At 43.4% G+C, this 6329-nt stretch overlaps 1 protein-coding gene across 1 annotated transcript in view; it reads left to right on the plus strand.

Annotated features, from left to right (window-relative positions):
• The first annotated feature begins 5894 nt into the window (after window positions 1-5894).
• The window catches only part of OSGIN2 (oxidative stress induced growth inhibitor family member 2), a 24640-nt gene continuing 24205 nt past the window's right edge, over window positions 5895-6329 (plus strand). The window contains exon 1 of the mRNA XM_029923749.1: window positions 5895-6111. The gene's annotated coding sequence lies outside the window, so the exon portion shown is untranslated. The remainder of the gene's footprint in view (window positions 6112-6329) is intronic.

Genomic DNA, 6329 nt, shown 5'->3' on the forward strand with positions numbered 1-6329 from the left:
AGAATGAAAAGTGGTTTGAAACTCTAATTTGTTTTCTCAATTCGACCAACCGTGCAAACATTGCTTGTGAATTGAATGTTAATGACTTGAATCAGGTGCCCAAAGTCCTTTCACCAAAGACTTCTCATTTCATCAGTAGTACTTCCTTACTACCCGGGCACCTGGGCATTGTGTTTTAAATGCTTCCAGGTGATTCTAATATGCAGCCATGTCTGACAAGTGCTACTCCGGTATATGTGAGAAAGAGAAGACTTTTCTTATTCTAGATCCCAGGTGGTCTGCTCAGTGCACTCATCGTGTTTGCTGCCCCAGCTCATGTCAGTTCAGAACTCCAAAACCACAGACCACCTCCACAGAAATCATGGGACCTCTCCCAGCCCCCAAACAGGCAGGAAAAGGTAGGACAGGCTTATTTCTCCTCCACTGTCCCATCCCCAGGTTCCCCACAGTACCGACAAACAAGACTGGGTGTGGGTGTCAGTGACTGCAAAGTTTGTGTTGGAACATGACAACGTAAGAGGAAGGGTTTTAAAGAGATGGGAGGAGCAACATGGTTGGAATCAATTGCCTAATAAAAAAATTTTTTAAGAACAAGTCTAATGTTCTATTTTAAATTTTGGCATTATTGTGGTTAAGAAAATATTCTGTGTCTCAAAATCTGTTTCATTTGTGTGCCTGGCACATTTTTGGTACATAACAGATACATGTTAATATGAATGAATGGATCAGTTCAGGTGGGTTGAACACAAAGCAATGAGCCCCTAACCCCTAACCCACCCTCCTGGTTTTATTCCCCAAAGGCAATCACATTTACCTCCTTGGTACCCTCCTATCTCTAAATAACAAGCTTATGCCAATAATTCTGGATTTATCAGTTTAGATCTTGTATACTCACTTCCTGCCCAGAGAGGTAAGAATTTACTAAATTAGCCATCTCAAGTTTTCCCTACCTGCAACACCTAATAAATTATACAGCTACTATTAGCTTTCCCATTAATTACATTTGTGATGTTACATAATTACTTTATTTTATTTTTAAGTTTATTTATTTATTTTGAGAAGGAGGGAAAGAGTGAGTCAGGGAAGGGAGAGAGAGAGAATCCTAAGCACAGAACCCAACATGGGACTCCAATCATGAACCGTGGATTCACGACCTGAGCCAAAGTCCAGCGCTTAACCAACTGAGCCACCCAGATGCCCCAATAATAATTTTAAAAAGGTATTTCTTGTTTCAGTTATAAGCAGTATCTCTTTACTTTGCGAAATAAGAATATTGTATGCCATACTTTTCTTTTCACCTCTCTTGTTCTCTTTACATTGTCAAGTATACATTTAAAACACATTTTGTAACCAGTGTTAGGAGATTCTTGCTTTGCCTACAGGTGAAGTGTAAATCTGAGTATCAGTAAACAAGGTTTATATCTATATCAGCATTGTCCACGTATCCACTGCCCTACTGAATTGCATTCCATGACTGGACTGGACTTGTTTTTTGTATACTTTTGGTCATACGCCCCCACCCCTGCTTACTTCAAATTGCCTTTTTACTTTGATCTCAAATGGTCTGCTTTCATAGCATCATTAGAACAGGTTCTTCCAATATTTCCAGGATACTGTCACATCTAAAGACTCTTTTCTTTGTATAGGCAGTTCTGCAGCCGTGAGGTCTTCTTTCAATTTGGATGGGGGGCTCTCAGGCCGGCTACACAGTTGTCATTCTGGGACCTGCCTTCATTGCTCTTCTGAATTTGTTCTATTGTTCATACATCCAACCCACTCCAATTTCTTGGATAATTCCCTTGTTTTCCCAGCCCACATTCTCAAGTAACATCCTAAGAAAGAGTATTTGGGAGAGAATGCTTTCTCAGTTTATGTTAACCTTTCTTTTTCATTCTGCCCTTATATTTTATTGATAGTTTGGCTTGGATTGGAATTCCAAGTTCAAAATAATTTTCTTACGGAACTTTCAGGGCTTGTTCATCCCCTGATAACCCGTCCTGTTGATGGGAAGCTAGCCTATTGCTAGCCTGATTCTCATTCCTTTATGGAGGACCTGTCTTTGCTCTCTGGAAGCTTTTAAGATCTTTTTATTCTTGCTATCCTTAAATTTTAATATATGCCTCCATGCAGACTTTTTCTTTTTCCTTTTCAGGACTTACTAGGTCTTAACATTTGCAAACTCATGTCTCCCTTTAGTTCTGAATATTTTTTTCTTGTAAGTTTCATCTACCTATCTTCTCTGCTCTCACTCTCTGGATCTTCTATTCTGATGTTGAAGCCTTGATGAATTCTATATGACTTAATTTTAGGTCATGCTTTCTGTCTCTGGCTACTGCTCTCTATTCTCTACTTTTCTCCTTTTCTCTGATCTTGTAGAAATGCAAATAGAATCTATTCTAACACCCTCCATTTAGTTAAAGGCTTATCCAACATCAGCCTCGCTGGTTTACTGGATGAGTGTTACCGAAGCTGCTGCTGTGTTTATCCCTACTACAAACCGAGATCTGTTCTCAGTGTTGTGGTATGTAACCGTGAGCAGAAAAACTAAATTCCTTTCTGGCAGAGGGAGACAGACAGCAGATAAAGTGTTGCAATGTCACATATAGTTCTGGAATCAGCAGTGTAGCCAAAGCAGCCAATTTGGCAGGCAATATCTTGGTCACAGACAGGTCACAGCTCCATTGGTGGCTTACCTTTCACTGTGACTTCAGGTATTTTTGTCAGTGTTGTATGTATGTTTCTTTAGTCTACCTATGATTCTGCAACATATTAATATCCTGTAAGAAACTTTTTTTCCCTTAGAGTGAATTCTATCAGTTCTGTTCTCTGCCCCAGAACCTGACTGCTACAATATTTACAAAAATAGATTGTATTTCTGGTGAGCAGACTTTGGTATTTTTCTCTCTATCCTAAGTCCAAACTGCAGGAACAAACTTCAACTTAAGTACCCAGCACCAGCTTCTGTCTCCAGTGTTCTGTGTAGTCAGGGAAATCCTCCTACTATCTGCCATCAAAATAGAGAAGTGAATTGATAAGAATTGCAAACTAACAGCTCAACAGAGGTATTCACTGTACCAGAAAGTATTGAAAGCTTGAGGATAAAAAATCTGAAACGTATCTGAGCTTCCCAGAGCTTCAATAAAGGAAGAACTGTTTTTTTCTAGAATGTTTTAAAACTGCGTATTGGAACTCCTCGGTGGCTCAGTCTGTTGAGCGGCTGATTTTGCCTGAGGTCATCATATCGCAGTCCCAGATTTTGAGTCCTGAAACGTGCTCACTGCTGTCAGCACAGAGCCCATTTTGGATCCACTGTCTCCCTCTCTCTCTGCCCCTCCCCTGCTCATGCTTTCTCTCTCAAAAATAAATAAAACATTAAAAAAACAACAACCCTGAGTACTTCACTGCCAAACTACTGCGTGAAATAATCCATTGACAGATATACCTAATTTATGAAATGCAGTGGTTTATTTTGAATAGTTAAAAAAATTTTTATTTGCTTCTAGAAAATGTAAAACCATACTCTTAGTGAGCTTGGCTTGTTGTAACAAAATGACATAGACTCAGTAGCTTAAACAACAGGTATTTATTTTCTCACAGTTCTGGAGACTGGGAAGTCTGAAATCAGGGTGCCTGCCAGAGTGGTTCTGTTGTGCCCAAGTTTTTAAAATCGCCCCAAATCACCCCAAAACAAACACCAGAGACTGCTAGGGAGACCAAGTCACGCCTACAAAAGCAACGGGCCTTTATTATAAGACTAAGCTCAGGCTCACTGTCTCCAGCTGGCCACGTGGAGAGAGCCCCGAACAAAGGCAGGGCAGGGCCTTTTATGCCTTTGGGAGGGGGAGTTATAGGAAATGATGACAGGTGTACAGTGATCCAATCCCTGCCCCCCCATCAACACTGGCAGTTGTGGGAGCCAATCACACCATCCGGAGCACTGACCAATCAGAGTGGGCCCAGGACACCCCAGTGGGGCATGACTAGGCCCGCCTCTAGAAAGGTCAAAGGTATCTACCGGCCTCCCCGATTGGGCCCCGCAGGAGTTGTCCCTCCTTAATGCGCGCCCTTTCAGGAGAAGCCAGCGCCTTGCCCTTGGGGAAGGCTGGATCTGACCTGCCCGGGGCTGGGGAACCCCCCCCCCCCCACAGCCTCCGGCGCATCTCCACCTCGGAGGTGCGCCAACGGCTCCGGGAAGGCTAGGACGGCCAGGTGGTGAGGGCTGGATCGGACCTGCATCCTTACAGTTCCTAGTGAGACCTCTTCCCAGCTTCCCACCCTCTGCTTTCAGAAAAAGGGAGCTCCTCTTCTCATAAGGTACCAGCCCTTCTGAATTAGAGTCCCACACTTGACCTCATATAACCTTAATTAACTCTTCACAGGCCCAGTTACCACATATAGTCACCCTGGGGGTTAGGGCTTCCACATATGAATTTGGCAAGGGGCACAATTCAATCCATACTTTCTGGATTTCTGCTTTAGAAAATGTAAAATAATTTACAATATTATTATGGATAATAATGAAAACTAACATTTATTCAGTGATTACCAGGAGCCAGGCACTGTGGTGAGTGCTTTTTAAGTATTTTCTTACTTAATCCTTATGATCAATGAAGTAAGCTCATAATAGGTAGGAATCAAAGCCCAGAGATGCTGAGTAACTTGTCCATGATCAACATAGCTGGCCTAGTGAACACTCCAACAGAAAGTTCTCTTAGCCACATATTATAATTAAATGTATGAAATACCAGTACACTATATACCAGTAAGAAGAGTTGTTCAGTAAGGATTCGACAACCACATCACATGGGAGCCTGGTGGGTGCCATGGAGTGGCAAGGTTACTGGTGAGATATAAGCTCCACCCTCAACCTGCTAGTGTGGGCACTGACAGGCTGGCTGAGGCGCTATTGTGCAGGCGAGGGGCTGCCGGATTACACACTAATTTACATTCCCCTGAGCTGTATCTGGTCTGTGGCCCAACAGCCTCACCTGCAATTTATATCTATTTTTTAATACAAAACCTGGATTTTACATTTAAATATGACCTCACCTACAATTCAAAATAAAAATACTAACACTCCGATATGCCCCATTTGCTCTATGTAATCACTGTGACCTGACTTAATTATAACTGTTATCAGGTGTAACTGTGATAGCAAGTTCACAAGGTTTAAATACAAACCTGAGTCAGCATAAAATTTGATATGCCCACTTTACTCTTTGACCTAAAATACTGCAAGAAAACACCTAAAAACAAAGCCATAAGGGAAAAATTACACAAAACGATGATAAGCATTCTTATAGTTTTAAATATTTCAATTCTCTGAATTGGCATAAATTTTAGGAATCTAGGTCCTTTAAAAGGATAATGTTATGAACATTAACAGAGACTTCATGCTTCACTTTGCGAAACCTTAAGATGAAATGAGCGTGTCAAATTGTCAGTAGTGGAAAGAGAAAAACAGGAATTTTTTATAGTCCTGGCGGCAGGCCGAGTCCTTACAAACTTTCTTTTAAGCTTAACAAAATCTAAAATACCTAAGTGCAAGTTCGTTCAATGACAACATTCAGCAAAACTTGTGAACTTAAAAAAAAAGCTATTTAAAAACAAATTTTGTATCTCACATTTTAATCTCAAAAAATAATTGGGGTTTAAGTGGAGATAGAGACACGTGTGTATAACGGCACAAGCAATCAATCACTTCTAGAAGTTTTTCCCGCCTTCAGTTTTTGACAACATCGAATAGGGACAGGCGGTACTTTTCTAACTCGTCTTGCATCGCTTTCACCTGGAGGGACTTAAAATACACCTTCCTGCCACTTACCCCTCCCGGAAACGGGCTCAGTGAGTCTTGGGCGGGGCTAAGCGCTGGTATTTTTAGCTAGCGATGCAGGTGACTCTCACACTCGCGCCGACAGGCGAGTCAGATAAGGAAGAGAGGCTCTCCCATTTCGGAAGCCGGCTTGCACAATCAGAACGGTTGAGGGCGGACCCCGGCACCTTGGTTTGGGGTATTTTCAGCCCCACTCCCCAGCCCCTGGCAATGGTGATGCAGGGACAGGAGCCAGAAGCGCGCGGAAGCTCCCGGCCTTAGCGAGGAAAGGCGCTAAGGTGGGTGTCCTGGGTGGGAAGGCCGGCCTCCTCGGTGGAAGTCCCGCGCGCGCCTCCTGGGGACAAGCCCGCGTTGCTCGGGCCGCGGAGGCCGCGCTGTGCGCAGGCTATCCATCCCCCGAGCCGTTCCGCTGCCCGGGTCGGCAGCTTTCTCGTCTCCGCACCGGCCCTCCCACGCCCGCTCCGCGCGCATCCGCCCAGCGCCGCCGCCCCCTCCC

This window comes from Suricata suricatta, chromosome 15, assembly GCF_006229205.1.
Source record: "Suricata suricatta isolate VVHF042 chromosome 15, meerkat_22Aug2017_6uvM2_HiC, whole genome shotgun sequence".
NCBI lineage: Eukaryota > Metazoa > Chordata > Mammalia > Carnivora > Herpestidae > Suricata > Suricata suricatta.